The following is a 19,271-nucleotide window of genomic DNA, read 5'->3' as shown; positions in this document are numbered from 1 at the left end:
TTTAATAAAGTTGTTGCTTTTGCATTTGAGAATGTTTGCCAGCATAATATTTTCTTAAATATGTGTAAAGAACATGATAGCTAATTGCATACATTTATTTACACTATTTTAAGTTCCAATAATTATACATATGAAGAAATTGCAATATTTAGTGACATGTAAGTAACAAAGCACATTGCTTGTCACGTATATTATCTTCTATAGCTTTTTACCATCCTGTTTTACTTTCACCGTATTATGATGCATGTTAGCAGGTTAATAGAAAAAAGCAATAGAATCTCTCATTTTTATGTAGCCTATGTATGACAAAAGCAACTACCTTGAAAATTGAGGGCAGACAAACCCAGAAATTCTTGTATATTCTTTTGATTTTTCTTATATTCTTTTCTAGTTATTTTTTTGTGCTAGCTTGGGTGCTGAACCTGAGCTTCTTTTTGGCTCAAAGGCTAGCACTCTACCACTTGAGGCATAGCTCCAACTTCATCTTTTGGTAGTTTATTGGAGATAAAAATCTCACGGACTTTCCTGGCTGACCTGGCTTTGAACCACAATCCTCAAATCTCAGCATCCTGAGTAGCTACTGTGAACCACTGGCACCTGACCTGGTTTTTCTTATATTTTAATACACAATTTATCATTTTCTTCTTTATATTTCATGCTGTATTTATGATTCTGTTGATACTTTAGTTTGACTCATACATCCATGATCTGTTGTTTCTGCTTCTACTAAGTTTCAATAATTTCCTTCTTTTTTTATGATTTGCACCCACATTCTTTCCTTTTGGGGTCATTTTGTTTTGATTATACACCTAGTTACTATATTTTTTCTTTCTTTTTCTTTTGTGTCATTAAATCAACTTTAACCCCCACCCTGCTTTTTTTTGTCAGTTGTGGCTCAGGGGCCTGGGCCTTGAGCCTCTTTGTGCTCAAGACTAGCGCTCTACCACTTGAGCCACAGCACCACTTCTGGTTTTTGAGTAAATTGGAGATAAGAGTCTCACATGGACTTTTCTGCCTGGGTTGGCTTCGAATTGTGATCCTCAGATCTCAGCCTCCTGAGTAGCTAGGATTATAGGTGTGAGCCACCAGAGCTCAACACTACCCTTTTTCTTTCTTTCTTTTTAACCCTTTTTATTTTACATGATCACAGTGATAATTCACTAATAATTATGAATAGCTTTAATAAAAATTATTTGTGGTCTCACATGAACCCAATTCATCAATGAACCTTATACAACCTTTTGTTAGGTACTCTAGCTTATACAAATAATAACTTAAGATTCCTAGGCCCTGGGCTGGGAAGGTGGCTCAGTGGTAGAGCGCTTGCCTTGCATGCATGAGACCCTGGGTTCAATTCCTCAGCACCACATAAGCAAAAAGAAAAAAGCCGGAAGTTGAACTATGTCTCAAGTGGTAGAGCGCTAGCCTTGAGCTGAAGAGCTGAGGAACAGCGCCCAGGCCCAGAGTTCAGGCTCCATGACTGGACCCCCCCCCCAAAAAAAAATAAAAAAAGATTCCTAGGCCCTGAGCAACTTATAGCTAAGGTGATCATATAAAGAACTTTAGTACAAGAGGGAGCCTAGAGGCTATTAGATGCTACACGATTTCTCCAGGTTCAACACAACTGAGTAGCAGCTGAATGTGGAACTCATTGTACTATGCTGTCAGATTTTCTGTGCATTTATTTATTTATTGTTGGAACAGTCCTGTATCTTCAGCATTCAGTAGAAGTTTTACTGAGTAATACAGCAATATAATGGGAAGTCGTTTGCACAGACATCATGGATAGTTTTTAAAAGTGTTAAATCTACTGTGGCAGGACTGATGGACTCTGGACTCCTACCAAAAATCAGGAGGGGGAAAAAGCAGGAAGAACATTATTTATTTATTTATTATCAGTCATGGGGCTTGAACTATGGGCCTGAATGCTGTCCCTGAGTTCTTCAGCTCGAGGTTAGTGCTCTACCACTTGAGCCACAGCACCACATCTAATCTTCTGGAATTGGAGATTAGAGTCTTGTGGACTTTCTTTCATGCTGGCTTTGAAATGTGATCCTCAGACCTCAACCTCCTTAGTAGCTAGGATTACAGGCACGAGTCACCAGTTCAGGGCAGGAAGAATCTTTTCTTCTGATAATGTGCAGTTGGGGATAAGGACAAAAATCTGAGAAATGGGATAGATGTCACATGAGTAGCATTTCATTGCAAGAACATTACAGAGTAGTACTAATGAAAGATAAAGGCTATAAAACTCCATGTGCCAGGAACAGGTGCTTATGCCTGCAATCCTAGCTACTCAGAAGGCTGAGATCTGAGGATCCCGTTCAAAGCCTGTCAGGACAGGAAAGTCTGTGAGACTCTTATCTCCAATTAACCACAAAACAGGAAAACAGGAAGTGGTGCTGTGGCTCAAAGTGGCAGAGTGCTAGCTTTGAGCTGAAAAAGCTGAGGGACAGTACCCAAGCCTTGAGTTCAAGCCCCACAACCAACAAATGAACCTCTCCATTTTCTATTTCCAAGACCAAGTTTTGGGAATACTTTGTTTTTAGGGAGCATAATTCTGCTATTCCAGCTAGTTTAAGTTAAAAAATTGAAAACTGACAATATATGGTCTAACCAATTGCATTCTTCTTCTACTCTCCCAGTGCTAACATTTTCTAGTCATATTTAGGCACTTTTTTACTTTACTCAAATTGGTGCCATTCCCACAGTCGGGGGGTTGAAAAGGTTATGAAAGGCCTGAGCTCACTAGACTTGGGCTCTTATCTTCTCCTTGCTTGACATGTGCATGACCCTACGAAAATCACTTCAAGCTTTGTGTGTGTGTGTGTATTGTAAAGTATATAAAATTATTTTTTGAGGGCTGAGAGTTAAAACTTGTAAATTGCAACACAGTGCCAGACAAACAGTAAGTGCTCAATGAACACTTATTTTTTAGGTTTTAACAACTTACTTTTTTATTGTAAAAATATTGTACAGAGGGGTGACAGTTACATGGGTAAGGTAATGAGTACATTTCCTATCAAGCATTGTTACCTCCCTTGTTTTCCCTCTACCATCCCTTCCCTCCCACCTCTTCACCTCCTCCCCTCCCTCCCCGCCACCCAGTTGTAAAGTTCGTTTTCAACATTGTGTCTTGTACATCTCATTGTTACAATGGGTCAACCTGTATCCTTATTTTAACATTTTGAATAAAGACTATTATCTATAGTGACATTGACCCTTCTCGTTGTAATATGAAAAACAAGGAAATATGATTCTTTCATAGTTTGAGAAATTGTGGTTACACAAACGCTGCTCATTTTTCGTTCAACTAATTATATCTAACCTCGTTTGCCATTCTCTGCTGAGGTTGGGAGCGAACTTCCCAATGAAAAAAGAAAAACACATTTTTGTGTCCTTACAGTGTGGGGGGAAACGCTCGGCCAGGTTAGGTTTTAATTGAAGCCCTGTGTGCAGCATTAGCTTCATTAAGCAATTGCGGGGCCGCACCCCTTTAAGCTCATCGCCCACAATCGCGCCTCTCCATCCCCTCTTGAGTCGGGCTGCTTCGGGGCAGCGGGCCGTGGACAGAGCCGAGGGACTTGACCACTTGACCGCCGAGGGGCGCCTCCAGGGAGCCTCAGCAGGCTGGGTCGCGTTTGTGCTCTTGCGCGCGCGCGCCAGGTGCGCCCGAGGGGCGCAGGGTGCTGGCAGCAGGGAGCCCGTCCCCGAGCGCGGGGCTAAAGGCTCCTTTCGGGGTTGCCAACCTGACAGTTGGGTCTCCTCGATCATCGTCTTGGGGAGCCGTCCCCGTGGTGTGCAAACCCACGGTCCCCGTCCCGTGCCACTTGCTAGCTTTCTTTTTTGGCACTGCCCTTTGCCCTCGCATGGAGTCCTGTTTACTTTGCCTGCACTTCCAGTCGCCCTCAGGTCGTCCTCGCTCGGCCACAGTCACCCACGGACTCCCCATCCCGCTCCTCTGCCTTTCCCCCGAGGACCCCCCCCCCGCCTCCCCGCAGGCGGAGATGCTGCGGACCCCGCCTGCGGGCTCTGCGTCTCCCGGGAGCAGCCTCGGGCCACCTTTGCTCCCCGGTCGGGGGCGCGGGCGGCAAGTTTCCGCCCCGCGCTCTCCGTGGTGACAGGCGGCGGCCGCGGCCCGGAGCGGTGGGAGGGACCGGCCAGCTCCGCGCCCCCTCCCCTGCTCGCGAGCTCGCGCGGTCTGTGTCTCTCCGCAAGTGCGGAGACGCCGAGGCGGCGGCGGCGGCGGCGGAGGAGGCGGAGGGTTGGGGGAGGATCTCCATTGAAATAAACAACCAGGCAGCAGTTATTAACACGGGAACATGGCGGCCACAGTCTCAGCCCCAGCCTGGGCGGCGAAGGTCAGCGCCGACGGCAGCCGGCACCTGACGGCGTGACCGACCGTGAGCCGGTAACCGCGCCTTCCCCGGGGGCCACGAGGGCGGGCGGGAGGCGGGGGGCGCCGCGTCCCCACCCCCGGGCCGCGACTGCCCTTCCTGCGCGCAGCCCGGCGGCGCCGTGCGCGCTGTTGTGTGCGGGCAGCGCTGCCCCGAGCCGAGCGTGCGGAGAACGGGGAGTTGCATCGGCGGAGGGGAGCTCGGGGAGTTGGGGTTTGGGGAGGGTGTGTGGGGCGGGGAGGGCGGGAAGCGGCGGGGAGACTCGGAGTCCCCGGGAGAGAAAGGAGGCGCTCCAGCCCCTGGCGGGGACGAGTCCCGGAGCGCGAGGCGGGCGGAGGCTGCGAGCCGTGGCGCGGGCGCAGAGGTGAGCGGCGAGGAGCGGTGGGGAGGCCGGGGACGGCGGGTGCGGCCCCCCGCCCGCAGGAGCGAGTCCCCGCCACCCGACTGGGTCGGCGCGGGGCTGGCGCGGGCCGAGGCTCCAGCCACCCTCGGGGGGCAGCGCCGGGAAGGTGAATCCGAGGTGGTGCATTCTTTTCACGGACGCGAGGAGCGGCCGCAGCGCGGGGTGGGAGCCTGGCGTCGGAGCAGCGCTCGGGAAGTGCCGGGTGTGAGTGTGTGTGAGTGTGTGAAGGTGAAGCGGAGCGTCAGGAGCGGCCGGCGGCCGGGGCGCGGGGGGCGGAGGGGAGGTAGGACGGAGAGGGCGGAGGAGGAGGGGGCCGCGGCCCGCCGGGCCCGTGTCAGCGCCCGGGGTGGGGGGCGAGGGGCACCGCGGGCGGGCGGGCGGGCGGGCGGGCGAGCCGACGGGAAGGAGCTGCGGCGGGCGGGGCGGCGGCGCGCTGGGGCCGCGCAGGCCGAGCCGGGCCGGGCCGCGGTGGGGGCGGGGAGCCGGGGGCCGGGCCGCCGCGGCGCCGCCGAGCTGGGCTCGCCCCTGACTTAACTTTCTGGGTGCGGGCGTGTGTGCCGGCGGCGCGCTGGGGCCGGGGCCGGGGGCGGGAGGCGGGCCGGGAGGTTCCGGGTTGGCTCGCCAGCGCCCCCTTTTCTCTCCCCCCCTTCTCGCCGCCCCTGAAGGGACAGGCCCGGGGATGGGGTGTGGGGGGCGGCGCGAGGCGGGAGCTTTCTCCTCCCCGCCTCGGGCCGTCTCGCTTCAGTCATGGGGGCCTGAGACGCACCCCAGGACCCCGGGGGCTGCGGGGGAGCGGGGCCGGGGTCGCGGCTGCGGGCGGAGCTCCCCGCCCCCGCCCCTCCGGGGAGTCCCGGAGGCGCCTCTTCCGAGCTCGGGGGTGGGTCGGTCCCTGTTTCCATGGTCCCTCCCTCTTTCCCCTCCCCCTAGTGGTTTCCGGGGCCTGCGGGACCGAGGGGCGGGAATCGGCCACCGGAGCGTCTTCTGCGGCCGCGACTTGGGCTGGGGCTGATGCCTGTGGGTCCGTCACCGGTACGGGAAACTTTCCTAAACGTGAGACGGAGCCCGAACACCCTCCTCCGCCACCTCGTCCTCTAATCCTACTCCCACTCCACCTCCTCCAACGCCTTCCCCTCCCACCGACCCGAATCTTGCTGGGTCTGACGGATGGGGCAGTGAGCCAATCGGAGGCGGGGAACCGACCTGCCGGGTGTCGGTAAGCCAATGGTGGGGATCGGAGGAAGGAAGGGGGTGGGGTTTGTGCGGACCAGTTACAGCAGAGTTGCACGCGGGGCGGGGGAGTCATGGAGACGCCGAGAGCTTTCTGCTCTTGTCTATCCCCAGTCCTCCTGCTCCGGGGTCTGTAGGGTTGTGTGTCATCATGGGTCCGGGCTTGGGGAGAGGTGTGGAGGGACCCGAGCGACTGTATTTTTCTCGTGCCGCCGGAGGCGTTGTCTTGGACTCTTGGAAGTCTAAAGCCACTTTAGGAGGTGGCAGGAACTCCTGAGGCCCGGTCGGTTCTAAAATGGCATATGTCGTCGTGATGGTGATCTGAACCTCAGTGGCAGGCTTGGGTGCCGGGGCTCCTGGGACTCACCCGCCCACCCCCGTGTCAGCTCTGCTCGGGCACCCGGACAATGAAATTCTCAGGGCACCCGGAGAATGGAGGCATAGGTCGCCTTACGTCAAGTGCGGATTGGGCTCGTAAAGCATCATTGTTTGTCAAGGCTTCGCCGGTTCCTTGTTTAATTGGACCGCCGGTTCCCGAAATGCATTTGGAAATAAGGCATTTGGGGGATGTCATTAAAAAAAAAGTTGAGATTTATAGTATGCTCCCCCTTCTCTCTGTCTCTGTCTCTCTGTCTCTCTCTGCCCCCTCTCTTCCCCTCCCCCTTCTTTCTCCCCCCCCTCTCCCCTCCCTCTCCCTCTCTCTCTGCCTCTTTCCCTCTCCCTCACCCCTTCCCTTACCCCTTTTCTCTCCCCCTCCCTCTCCCCTTCCCTCTCCCCCTCCCTCCCTCCCTCTCCTTCCCCCTCCCTCCTCTTCCCTGGGTAAACAAAATGAAGTTCGGAATCAAAGCCTCAAGGAAACATTGAGCCGTGGGTATTTAAGGAGCAAAAAGCTAGTCGAAGAATAATTGTCCACGGGGGGGGGGGGAACACTTGGGTAAAACGTAGTTTGCCAAATTACTCCCACACAAAAGATTCTTAAAAATAATTTAGTTTTCGTCTTAAACACTTACTGAATGGGAACCGCATGTGGACACTTTGTTTATACGCGGTCAGGGGACATCTTTGGTTGTTTTTACTGTTGGGTTCAGTGAAGTGACTTTGCCAGTTGACTTTGAGGAACCCAGAGGGTAGGTTTGTGGTGCTCTTTGAGGATCACAGGTTACTCTGCTGAATTAGCATACCCTTCAAAAGACAGCAGCTGCCTCTAGGATTTCTGCGTGCGAGGAGCTTCTTCTGCTCTTTGTTGGTGGGATGAGTACACCCTGGCAGCAACACTTCTTTTCCCAACTGGAATCTATAGCATAATGGGGAGTTTAAAAGAGGAATAGTGTTAGATTGAAAAATGAGTCCATTCATTTTGGGGACAAGTATCTTCTGAATTTCAATTGGGAATTTTTAAAAAAACTATTTTATGAGCATGATATTTATGTTATTTATATCAGCTTCTCAAGATTTTGTAAATATTAAGTTACTAAGCAAGAAGACTGGAGACTGTCACTTTAAACACCAGTATTCTGTTGTTGTATACCATTTTCAAATTTATAATATGAATACCCAACCCAGTATAATTTGAAATGTTCATGTCTACATATATTAATTGTATTCACTTGCTATAGTTCTTTAAGTTGTTTTTTCAGTGATAGAAGATTTAAAACAGAAGATGCAGTATTTATTTAGGCCAACTAAAGTAGGTAGAATTGTAAATTAAACAGCATTCAAAGTTTGACAGCATTCACTCCCTCATTAGTTAGTGATGGCCATTGTGATGCATATCCTTTCTTCTCCCCTGTCTGCTTGAAAGTAATATTTCACTTCATTCTCTACAGCAGTTCTTGAAACTATCATCAGATTTTTAGTGGCAGAGAGTAGCAAGTCCTCTAATGAGCCTGGTTAGGAGGGAAAAATTTCCCAAGCATATGGAATCATCTCAAAAAAGATGTGCATGTCAGCTGTGATTCCATTGTGTTCTCCCAGACTGGGTTTGAGCCTTCTTCCTCTTGAGAATTTTCATGTTAAAAGAGATTTCTTTGATGTCAAAGCATTTAACACAGCATATAGAAGAGAGCTTAGAAATTATGAACTGATAGTTTTTTGGGTAGTCAATATTTTGTGTTTTGTTGAACCTTTATTTGATCAAATATAATTTAGGTGTCAGTATTAGAAAGTATTGTATTGGCATGTTAAAGGTCTTGGGTTTTGGTTTGAGTGGAGAGTAGGGTAATGTTCTGTAGTTGGCTTTTTCTATAGTTTTGTCTTGTTGAAGCTGTCCAAATTTCTGTGAGCAAGTTTCCATTACTCATCCTCTATACTTAAGGATTTAGTACTTAGCTAGACCAAAGCACATCAGATTGAAATGGGATCCATAAGTTGATAGCTTGACTTTCTAAGAAAAAAAATTCTGTTGTATTGGATTTAAAACCAGTTATTTTAAGTTGTCCTTATGATGTTGAGTAGAAACAAAAGAGTGGTCTCTCTATGCAATTTTTCTATAAGATTAATATGCAAATCGGTCTTTATTTTGAGCATTATTGTGCCATGATTGAAATTCTATTTAAAACCTTTATCACAAAACTACTATTTAAGAAATTACTCTTTTTTTTTTAGTATTTTGTGTTTATAGTTTTGTTTGACACTATGTTATTAAGTGCTTTATTAATTTTAAATGAAGAGAACTAGAGGGAGAAAGTAAGTCATTGTTTTAAGATATTAGTCTTTTAGTGCAGTAAATCATAAAATTAGCTATCAGGACTTTTACAAAATCCTATTGAAATAATACTATATTTACATTGATGTATTTACTGTACTTACATACAATAACAGGAACCCCCCCTCCCTTTTCCTCTCAACTTCATTTTAACTTCTGTGCCTTGTTTTAGAAAAGACATTCTTAGTATTTGTTTTTCATTTTTAAAGACTTCTAGACTGGCTTAGGAATTGCATGGAACAGCATGCACATTACTCAATTAAGACAACATAAGCACATACTTTATAAATAATTTCTAGATATAGGTGAGGAGATAACGTCTGTATTTTAGAAGATTGCGTAGTTATCCTAGTGGTTGTAAGCTGATTATGAAAAGAAGTGAAAATCTTACAAAGGTAAACTGCTTTGAAGGTCATTGGAATTAAAAGTCTAGATGTTTGCTCATAGAAAATAATACTTTTGTCTTTTAGGGCAAAGATTTTATGTGTTTACCCATCAAAATAGTGATCATTGACCACATTTCTGTCTTCTTTTGGCTGTGATGACATAATGCAATTGTGGAAATGTTGATTCTTGGACAACATTCAGTTAGTTCTCTGATTGGAAATTTCTAGAGAACTAAATGAACTGGAAACCTTTGGTAGTGTTTTACTTAGTTGCCTTTGAGACATTTAGATACATAATTACACTTTTAAGTAATGTTAAGAAGGGGCTCCCAAGTAGATGTTATTAACCACTAGTACCAAGCATTACAAATCTAGCTGTTGAAGAGAGAATGTAAAGTGGGTAATGATTTTCCCCCTTCTTTCTCTTCCCTTCTCCTTTCTCCTTTCCTTCTCCCTTCTCTTTCCCTCCTTTCTCTTACACTAACTGCCCCCCCCCCCTCCTTCCTTCTCTGCATCATGTGGGAGAAATTGGAAAGGGATATGTGTGCCTTAATTTCAACTTGCTTTGGTACTTAAGATCTATTCTTTTATGTGTGTATATAATTTTGGTTATGAAATGTCAACAAAGTCTGCTTTGATTGAGGATGGGTTTATCTTTTTTCCTGAAAATAGGATTATAATGTTTAAAATATAAAGTGGTTAACTGTTCCCTTGACTGATTAGCTTATAATTAACTAGATTTCCTTTAATAAAAGTACAGATAATTTAGGATTGCTTGTTTGATTTCCTCTGAAATAGAATTGTGCCCTCTGTCCAAAAGTCCCCTGCTGTGTGTGGCTGTGGAGGCACTTTCCAGTTGGTTGAAGGTGATAGGGCAGCATGTCAATGCCATGTTCGGACACTGGATTGCCTGTACATTAGTGCTGCTTTGGGTTTTATGCTGTGCCCCAGCACCCTAGCTTTCCAAGAGAAGGAAAGTTCCTGTGCACAGCTTTGCACAGGTGTTCTACCACGGTTGCCAGTTTTCCTAGATGTAGCTCATTCTTGATCTTGACAACAATGTCTGTTTTGGTAGAGTAATGGGAATAACACCATAATGACAATAGCAACTACCAATGAGTGCCAGCAGTGTTGTCTTGGCATGTGCTCCATTCTTGCCACTGCCATGAAAGTAGTTCCAGGAGATTAAAGTTTAGAGGTGATAAATAAGATCACTGTACCTATGGGCAAAAGTTTAGGAAAGGGTGAAATGAACTTTGATCAGTGAGTGAGGAAAAGGCAAGTCTGAGAAGGTCTTATTAGGAATCTGACAAAGCAACAGTTTGTGGAACTTTATAAGGCTTTCAGTCTATTTCAGTTTATTATAAAAGATGAGTTAATTTATTTTGAGTAGTTCTAGTCCTACAAGTTATGTCAGCAGGTATCTGTCTCACAGACTCTTGCTTCAGGATGGGTGTGTACCTTGTCAGAATTTGAAAGGTATAAGCAGTCTCTGCCTTTTTTAGTCTTCATCCCAGATTTTAACAGTTCTCAATATTGCAGGATTCTTTTAACTTTACAGAAGCAAGAACTGCAGTGAAGTAAAATAGTTAACATTTATTGTTTACTAAAAACATATTGCAGAGTCCAGGTTTCTTTATAGTATTCTCCCATGTTTCTCACTATAGTATTGTGAAATATTACTGGTAGCATCCTTCTTTTAAGTTCTAGCTTGGGTTCTTCTAGGTTCCATTTTGGGGGACAGAGGCACAGAGCCTCCAAGTAACTTGCCAAATGTTGTACAGTTAAGAGTACTGAAGAGGAATTTGAACCCAGGTAGCCCTTGTTCTCTAAGCCCTGGTCCCTTCACCTGATTTCTTGTTAGCTGTTAATCTCTCATTAATAGTTTGTTAAAATGGCATAGATCAGTAATTCTCCACAAATGGAAGGAATGGGGTACGAGTGCATTTTGCAAACACATATTCTCCTTTCCTATTGTTCTCACAGGAGAAAACTAGATTTGGTGAGATAAGCGGAAGATTGAGGGGGCACTAGAGGGGGCAGGGATACAGATATAGACTGGACTGCTTCTTATTTCTTTAAAACATATTTAATGTTTTTAAGTTGAACTGTTTGGTGCCTCTTGTGTGCCCATTGTTTTGCAGGTGTTTTGTACTCTGTGAAACATGGACGACGTCGTGTTGAGATACTGTAGCCCTGAAAGAAAGCTGATAATGAATTCAGTCATCTGACTTCTGCTCTGCTATTTGTGGAATTCTTCTGTCTGCTCAATTGTTTGCAGGGAGTCAGGAGAGCTATCAGGGAACTCTTTCACCTATGCATATGTGAGGATCTGCATACATTCCTTTTAATATTTCAACTGTCAGGATGAAGACCTGTTATCACAGATGAAGAGAAAAGCCATGATATATATTTTTTTTTATTATTCATTTGTGTTCATATGAAATGTGATCCTAAACTTTTCCAGGCTTAATGGGAGAATGCGAGTGGGTTCTGGAAGTTCCTGTTGTTGCTAACTCTAACCATTGAAGTAGCCATCTAAATGAGGATTGCCTTTTCTAGCAGATCATTCCTGCTTATGAATTAAGTTCATGATTTAAATGTGAAATGTCTGTCTTTGGTGTTAAGTAGCATTTTTAAGAATATCAAATATTTATCTTAAACTTTCTAATTCTATTAATAAACTTAAAAATGGAAAGCTTTCAGTTATTGTCAAAAAGTTCAATTACTGTAAATTAAAGCTAGATGTAATATAAACCACTATAATAGAGGGATAGGTAGAAGGATCATATTCCGAGGCTAATCCTAGGCCAAAATGCAATACCATATGGCTCAAGTGGTGGTGGTAGAAAGTGTATCTTGGGTTCAAATCCTAGTACTGCAAAAAAAAATTAAAATATTTGAGTTATATATCTTTAAAGACCATATGTTTTCACTTGAGCCATTTCTAGGCCATCTACTAAGGCCAAATGGACAATTCAGATAATTACCTGGGTCACCCTTTCCTCCTGCCCCCCTTTCCTCCCCTCATCCCTTTCCTTCTCCCTACCCTTCCTTCCTTGAACTCAGGATCTGGGCACTATCCCTGGGCTTTTGTGCTCAAGGATAGCACTCTTTTACTTAAGTCACAGTTCTGCTTCTAACTTTCTTATGTTTTTAATTGGATATATGAGTCTCATGAACTTTTTTGCCCAGGTTGGCTTTCAAATCTCAATCCTCAGATCTCAGCCTCCCGAGTAGCTATCTAGGATTGCAGATATGAGCCACCAGTGCCTGGCTAAAACACATTTTAGTGTGCCAGGAGGTATGCATATGCATACATATATTTTGGGGTGTGTTTATTTCAGTGTGGTGTTTGGGCCTCAAGTATGTTAAGCATGTGCTCTACAATGAAGCTAAACCCCTAACTCTCATATATACACACACATATATACACATACATAATTATTAATAAATTCAGTGCTTAATAGATCATTGATTCTGTGGTTATTGGTGGAACATGGCTGGGAAATTCTTTCATATATATTTTTAGACTCCTAAAAAAGGATTAAAGAACTCCTTACTAAAATTGTGACCATCAGGAAAACACAAATTTCTTAAAATTAACTTGAAGAAGTTGGTGTGGTAGTTGTGGAGACAGGTAGTAGCTCTGCTGGTGTTTGAGGCAATGTTGTCTTCCACCTGCCATCTTGTACCTGCGGTGTCAGTGTGTTGTGGGTGCAGCACATGATGTGCTGCACATTAAGACTAGGCTCGAGTCTGCAACTGCTCACTGCTACTTTGAAATGAGGGTAGAAGAAGAAATAATGGTACAACATCTAACTGCCTCTTTATAGTTCTTTCTCTTCTGCTTCCTTTTGTCTTTCCTCTTAGCTCCTTTTTCCTCCATAAAATTGGAAAATGGGTGGTAATGAACATTTAAGATTACAGAGGAAGTTTGTTACTGTCACTGAAGAGTTTACCTGTATGAGTATGATACACAGTTTGCCCCTTTAGCAAACATTTTCCTGGTAACAGCACTTAGTGAAAAAAGGAGCTGTTCCTTATGAGAGCTACTCAGGCTCAACAAATACCTAGTTACTGGCTAATTTATTGGAAGTAAGTTACTTGTACAGCATTGTGGTCCAGCAGATGGGACCTAGTTTCTGTTGTGATACTTCTTAGGTTTTATGTAGCTCATTTCTCCCAGTAAGGATATTTTTGTAAACTCTGTAATGGCGTAATAATGGCCATTAGATACAAGTAGTCAAAAGTGTCTAAGTTGAAAATACTAACAAAGTTTAAGATTGGTGAAAACTGTAACCAAATGAATTTCCAGAGACTTAAGAAGGGCTGCCTCTTTGGAGTTTTCTCATAGTTTATTATTTTTCAATTTCTATAAATCATTTTTTCAGATATATTTTATTTATGCATAGGGTTCTTGTTTCTGCCTTAAATCGTATTAATGTCTTAATTCCTTAAGGCTTTTCCATTCAAATGTGATATGAAAAATTCCTTGAAAAAAAAATTAAAAAAATGCTTCACCACTAGAGTCTTTTCTAAATAAATGGATTCTATAAATAATAATCTAGTGAAAAAAATGGAAGTCACATGAAGGTCTTCCTTCTGCCATGCTATCTTCTTAAGCAAGTAGCATATTTAATTAAGAATCTGAGGGAGTGGAAAACTAAGCTATTAGAGATAATACAAAAATGTGATACGTAGTATGAACTGAACATATGTATTGACAATAAACAAATCCTCCCCTCCCCCAGTTTTACAAAAGGCAGCATGTTACATTGAAGGACATTGAAAAATGAATTTGCAACATTGTCTGTCTGTCCGTCCTTCCTTCCTTCCTTCCTTCCTTCCTTCCTTCCTTCCTTCCTTCCTTCCTTCCTTCCTTCCTTCCTTCCCCTTCCTTCCTTCCTTCCTTTCTTAATTTCTTATTTTCTTTCTTTGTCACTTGTAGGGCTTAAACTCTGGCCCTAGGCGATGGCCCTACTCTCTTCAGCTCTAGGCTATAGCTCTACCACTTGAGCTGCAGCACCACTTCCGGTTTTCTGAGTGGTTTACTGGAGGTAAGAGTCTCAAGGGACTTTTTCTGCCCTTTTCCTGCTGGTGCTGGCTTTGAATAGCAGCGATCCTTAGATCTCAACCTCCTGTGTAGCTAGGATTACAGACATGAGCCACCGGTTCTGCTCATTGCTTATATTAAAGAAACAACATTCAGCAGAGGAGAGCTACAGGCTGAAGGAGCCCACATTTTAAGTTTGAAGAGCCAGAGCTCAGACTGGAAGGAACTGGGCCTGGGTATACTTGGCCCCTTAGCCTTGTTCCTTCAAGGCTTATGACCTTTTCACTAAGAAAGGGCCTGCTTCTCACCTTGTGACTGTTGTTAGAGTGAGTGTGTGAGTAGACACTTACTCTGTGGTAGGGAGAGAAGGAAAGGATCTATGGTGGATAGATAGGGTCACAGGGGATCGAGGTCCCTGGTACTCACCTGCACAATATTTGTCTCTATGTAGGTCTTGTATCAGGTGTGGGTCTCATTTTTACAGCTTTCTGATCTGCATCTGATCTGCCAGGATAGCAGTAATGATTGATACCTGCCTACTTGTTCAAGCCTCACTGATCCCCTAAGCTTTCAACCCATGCTCTGAATGACCAAACTGAGCATTTAGGGGATTTTTCTTTCTGTTGAAAAATCTGGTGAAGAATTAGGGGCATGACTCCACTCAAGAGCAAGTAAGACTAGTAGATAAGTCTGAAGGCCCTTCTGGAGTCTTCCTAATCAACTAGCATAAGCTACTTATAGTTTCTTAGAAGGTTTAGATAAATACATGACTACGTCAGAAATTTAGTAAGACAGATTAGGACTTTTGATATACAGTCTTTGAAGTATAATATCAAGGAGAAAGACCAGGAACTAAAGTGGTCTTCTCCATTTGCCAGTCTTGATTGTATTTTGTCCTACAGGTATGCCCAAAATATTGTGCACTGGAAATTGAGCACATGCTTTCTAGTTTACTAAACTTGGAAAATACATATGTTCATTACCTTCTCTATTCCACAATATGCAGAACAATAGAACACTGTCAAGACCTTCATTTTTAAACTATTATTTTGGACTGATAAATCCTCTTTCAGTGCTATAAGTCATTCTTAGACTGATCTTCCTAAAATATCCCTTTTCTAATATGAGAATTCCTACTCAGCGTAGTTCTGAACTCTAATGGGTAAGTGTGTCATGAAGCCAGCTTTTCTGTCTGCTGTTTGCATGAACCTTTGTACCTAGTAGTGTGTTCTTTCTGGCCTCCTGCAAACATCTTTTGATTGTGAAAGTTTACGCTTTTTGATTTTGCCTAACATAGTTGTTCTACGTTGAGGAAGTACTCTTTTGACATAAACTGAAGAGTTTTCTTAGTTAGCACTGGAATAATCAATGAGCACAAAAAATCCAAACATATTAGAGTTTATTACTAGGTTGCTTAATGTCTTGACTACAGGTTTTATTTAAAAATGTTCTATAGAAAAGGAAGAAATCTAGGGGCTGGGAAGGTGGCTTAGTGGTAGAGCGCATGCCTTGCATGCCAGAGGCCCTGGGTTCGATTCCTCAGCACCACATAAGCAAAAAGAAAAAAGCCAGAAGTGGCGCTGTGGCTCAAGTGGTAGAGCGCTAGCCTTGAGCTGAAGAGCTGAGGGACAGTGCCCAGGCCCAGAGTTCAGGCCCCATGACTGGACCCAAAAAAAAAAAAAAAAAAAGAAAAGGAAGAAATCTATTTACCTTCAAGTTAGAAACAATAAAGAATTAAAATTTTGGCTTTTGTCACTTTAGTAAAACTGAAAGTTTTACCTCCACTTACTAAATTTTCCCTTGCAGAATATTTTGACACTATGGGGAGAAGAGAGATTAATAATCTGAGTATGTAGTATACAGGAGAAAAAGGTAAAAACAAACCTTGGGAAATTCAGTAGTTTTAGAAAGGTAATAAAATCAGACACATTGTGGGAGAAAAATGAGAGGGGTAACAAGTTCAACAAGAAATGTACTCATTACCTTGCCTATGTAACTGCAACCGCTCTGTATATAAACTTGACAATAAAATTTTAAAAAATAAATCAGACACAAAGTATACCATGGTTAATACTTAAAGACTTCCACTGAAGAAGCTATAAAAAAGAGAATGAAAGCATCACTTGAAAAGCGTTGTCTCATTAGATAAATAATGAAGTTCTACAAGTATCCAAAGTGTAAAGCCCTTAGAGTCCACACATTAATGTATTCCGAGGGCTTGGATTTGGGGCCTGGGCGCTGTTCCTGCACTCATTTTGCTCAAGGCTAGTGCTCTACCACATGGAGCCACAGCACCAATTCTGGTTTTCGGGTGGCTAATTGGAAATAGAGTTTCAAGGACCTTCCTGGCTCAGGCTGGCTTTGAACCGTGATCCTCAGATCTTAGTCTTCTGAGTAGCTATGATTACAGTCATGAGCCATCACTGCCCAGCTTTAATGTAGGCTTGTGACAACGCTCATACAAATATTCTCAACCTTCCCTAAGTTCTACTTCAATAGTAATTCTTTTCCTTGTGGGAACATTTTATTTGCAGAATAAGTCAGAAGCTATTGATCTGTTATCTGTTTCTATTCTGTCATCAACCAGAATATTTTATTTGTTTTGTTTGTTTTTTTTTTGCCGGTCATGGGGCCTGAACTCTGGGTCTGGGCACTGTCCCTCAGCTCTTCAGCTCAAGGCTAGTGCTCTACCATTGGAGCCACAGCGCCACTTCTGGCTTTTTCTGTTTATGTGGTGCTGAGGAATCGAACCCAGGGCCTCATGCTTGCAAGGCAAGCACTCTACCGCTGAGCTACCTTCCCAGCCCCAACCAGAATATTTTAATAGAGAAGATATACAAGTGAGATGGAAGAGCTGGTTAGCTTTGTAATTCGTGGTGTCATGTGTTGCTTGTCCTTATGCCCTATTACATATTAATAAGTTTTTTTTTTTACATTTTATCTGTTATTTGGAAGTCAGATAATCATATATGTTTATTCTGCAGAAATTTAATAAATTCCTAGTAGCGCTAGTAATACACATTTACTATTATTGTTGTTGATGTTATTGTTATTATTAGTGGAACTGGAGTTTGAATTCAGGGAGTGGCATATATTAGGCAGGTGCTCTTGAGCCCTAAATTAGCCCCTTTTGCATTGGTTATTTTTGAGATGAGCTCACTTGGATTGGAACCCAAACATAAAAGCTATTGTTAGGTTGGATTTTGATCCTTCTGTATGTGCTTCTTCACATTGCTGGGATGACAGACACTTGCCACCATAAACAGCTGTTGATAAAGATGGAGTCTTGAGAACTTTTTGCCAGGGCTGGCCTTGTACTACACATTTCCTCAGTCTCTGCCTTCCAAGTAGCTAGGATTAGAGGGTTGAACCACCACATGTGACTGTAAAACAAAGACTGAAAGAAACATATGGCCCTGTCCTTGAAGATCTTACAATTATGGGAAGGAAAGAAACATATGGACACATTATTAGCATATAGCATATACATTAGAATAGAAATTTGTGTTAGAGAATAATGCAGATATTTTATTTTTTTTATTTTTTATTTTTTGCCATTCCTGGCTGGGTACTGTCCCTGAGCTTCTTCTTCTTCTTTTTTTTTTTTTATTGTGAAAATACTGTACAGAGGGGTTACAAGTACATGGGCAAGATAGTGAGTACACTTCTTATCAAGCATTGTAGCCTCCTCCTTTGTCTACCCTTCCCATTCCTTCCTAGCCTCCCTCACCCCCCTACCCTATCTCCCCCCCCCCCCCCACCAAAGTTGTAAAGTTCGTTTTCCACATGACAACTTGTACTTCTCATTGTTGCAACGGGTCCACTTGTATCCTTATTTAAACGACTTGTTTTTCCCCTTCCCCTCCACAAATTATACCGACATCAAATACAGTGAAAGCAGAGGTTATACTGTGGGGGAGGGACATACAAAGCAACAAAGAAATAATCTTATAAATATAATGCAGATATTTTCTGTGAGCAAACAGCTCTTTGTGAAGAAAGGCTATGGGCCTGACATAGTGTTTGATTTGAGGCTCAGGACTGCTTCAGTTGAGATTTCATCAGGGCATAGAAAGCACATTCTAAAGAGAGGTATACATATGAGATAGAAATGTTATAATATGTGTCTTCCTCTTAGGTTCATTTTTATTAAAAGCCACATGAGAATCTGAGAGACTTATAAAGCCTGTAGTCCTTAGTGTCTAACACTTGGAAAATTTATTTTGAATGTAGGGAAGGAAGCCTTTTACTCATTATCTCTTTTTTCACTTTTTACTATGTTCTAATCAGGACATTCTGCTTGCTGTTGATGCCTAATATACTCTCTAAACTAGTCATCATACTCATAGATACTGTGGGTCAGAATCATAAAGGAAGATGGCTGTAAAGTAGCTGGCATCTCACTCTGGAAGACTCAGAGATAGGGTTGGACAATAGCCAGGGCTGGAACCAACTGAAGCCTTGCTTACATCCAGCCTGATATGGATTCAGGCCATGACAGAGTTCTAGGCTGGGTTATATGTGTAATATCTGCAAATGACCTCTCTTCTACCTGTTTGGGCTTCCCTACAATATGGCATAAGGGTTTCAAAGCATGAGTGTCCCTGAAGCTGTATTGTGGTATCATTTTGTGATGTCATCACATGTCCCTCCTGATAGGCTAGCTGACATTGGGTTAGGTCACATTGTGAGATGAGCACTTGGTAGCCATCATCTGTCACAGGCTAAATTGTAAATGAACTGATTCATTATGAGATGTAAACAGTTTGTATTTAGTTCTAAAGAAGGCAGTATTCTTAACTGTCAAATGGGATTATAGGTAGAAAAATTTCCCAATAAAATTCATAGACTTTTTTTTAACCAGAGAGAATTTTTAAAGGAAATTTAATAATCAATAAATAGATATTATACTTATTGACCATTTAGTAACAATTAAGTATACATTGACTCTGGATGGACTTGTTCGTTTGGGCAAGTGTTTTAATGTTTTCTGTTGAATAAAGATACTAGTACTTTATGGTATGGATCAGTTAGAAAGTTTTATTATTAATGAAGTCAGAATGAATTAGATGATTTTACAGAAACTGTCTGGTGCCAT

General features: G+C 43.5%; 1 protein-coding gene across 4 annotated transcripts in view; it reads left to right on the top strand.

Moving 5' to 3' along the window:
• The first annotated feature begins 4,144 nt into the window (after window positions 1-4,144).
• Ncoa2 (nuclear receptor coactivator 2) overlaps window positions 4,145-19,271 on the top strand; it is a 258,130-nt gene continuing 243,003 nt past the window's right edge. For 2 of the 4 annotated variants that reach the window (XM_042665844.1, XM_042665840.1), the window contains exon 1: window positions 4,145-4,411. The gene's annotated coding sequence lies outside the window, so the exon portion shown is untranslated. Of the gene's footprint in view, window positions 4,412-4,684; window positions 4,762-19,271 lie in introns of those variants that run through there. The other 2 variants (XM_042665843.1, XM_042665842.1) reach the window with 2 other exon arrangements.

The sequence above is a fragment of the Dipodomys spectabilis genome, unplaced genomic scaffold (assembly GCF_019054845.1).
Source record: "Dipodomys spectabilis isolate Male_0828 unplaced genomic scaffold, ASM1905484v1 ptg000015l, whole genome shotgun sequence".
In the NCBI taxonomy this organism is placed as follows: Eukaryota; Metazoa; Chordata; class Mammalia; order Rodentia; family Heteromyidae; genus Dipodomys; species Dipodomys spectabilis.
This window is presented reverse-complemented; position numbering and strand designations above follow the sequence as displayed.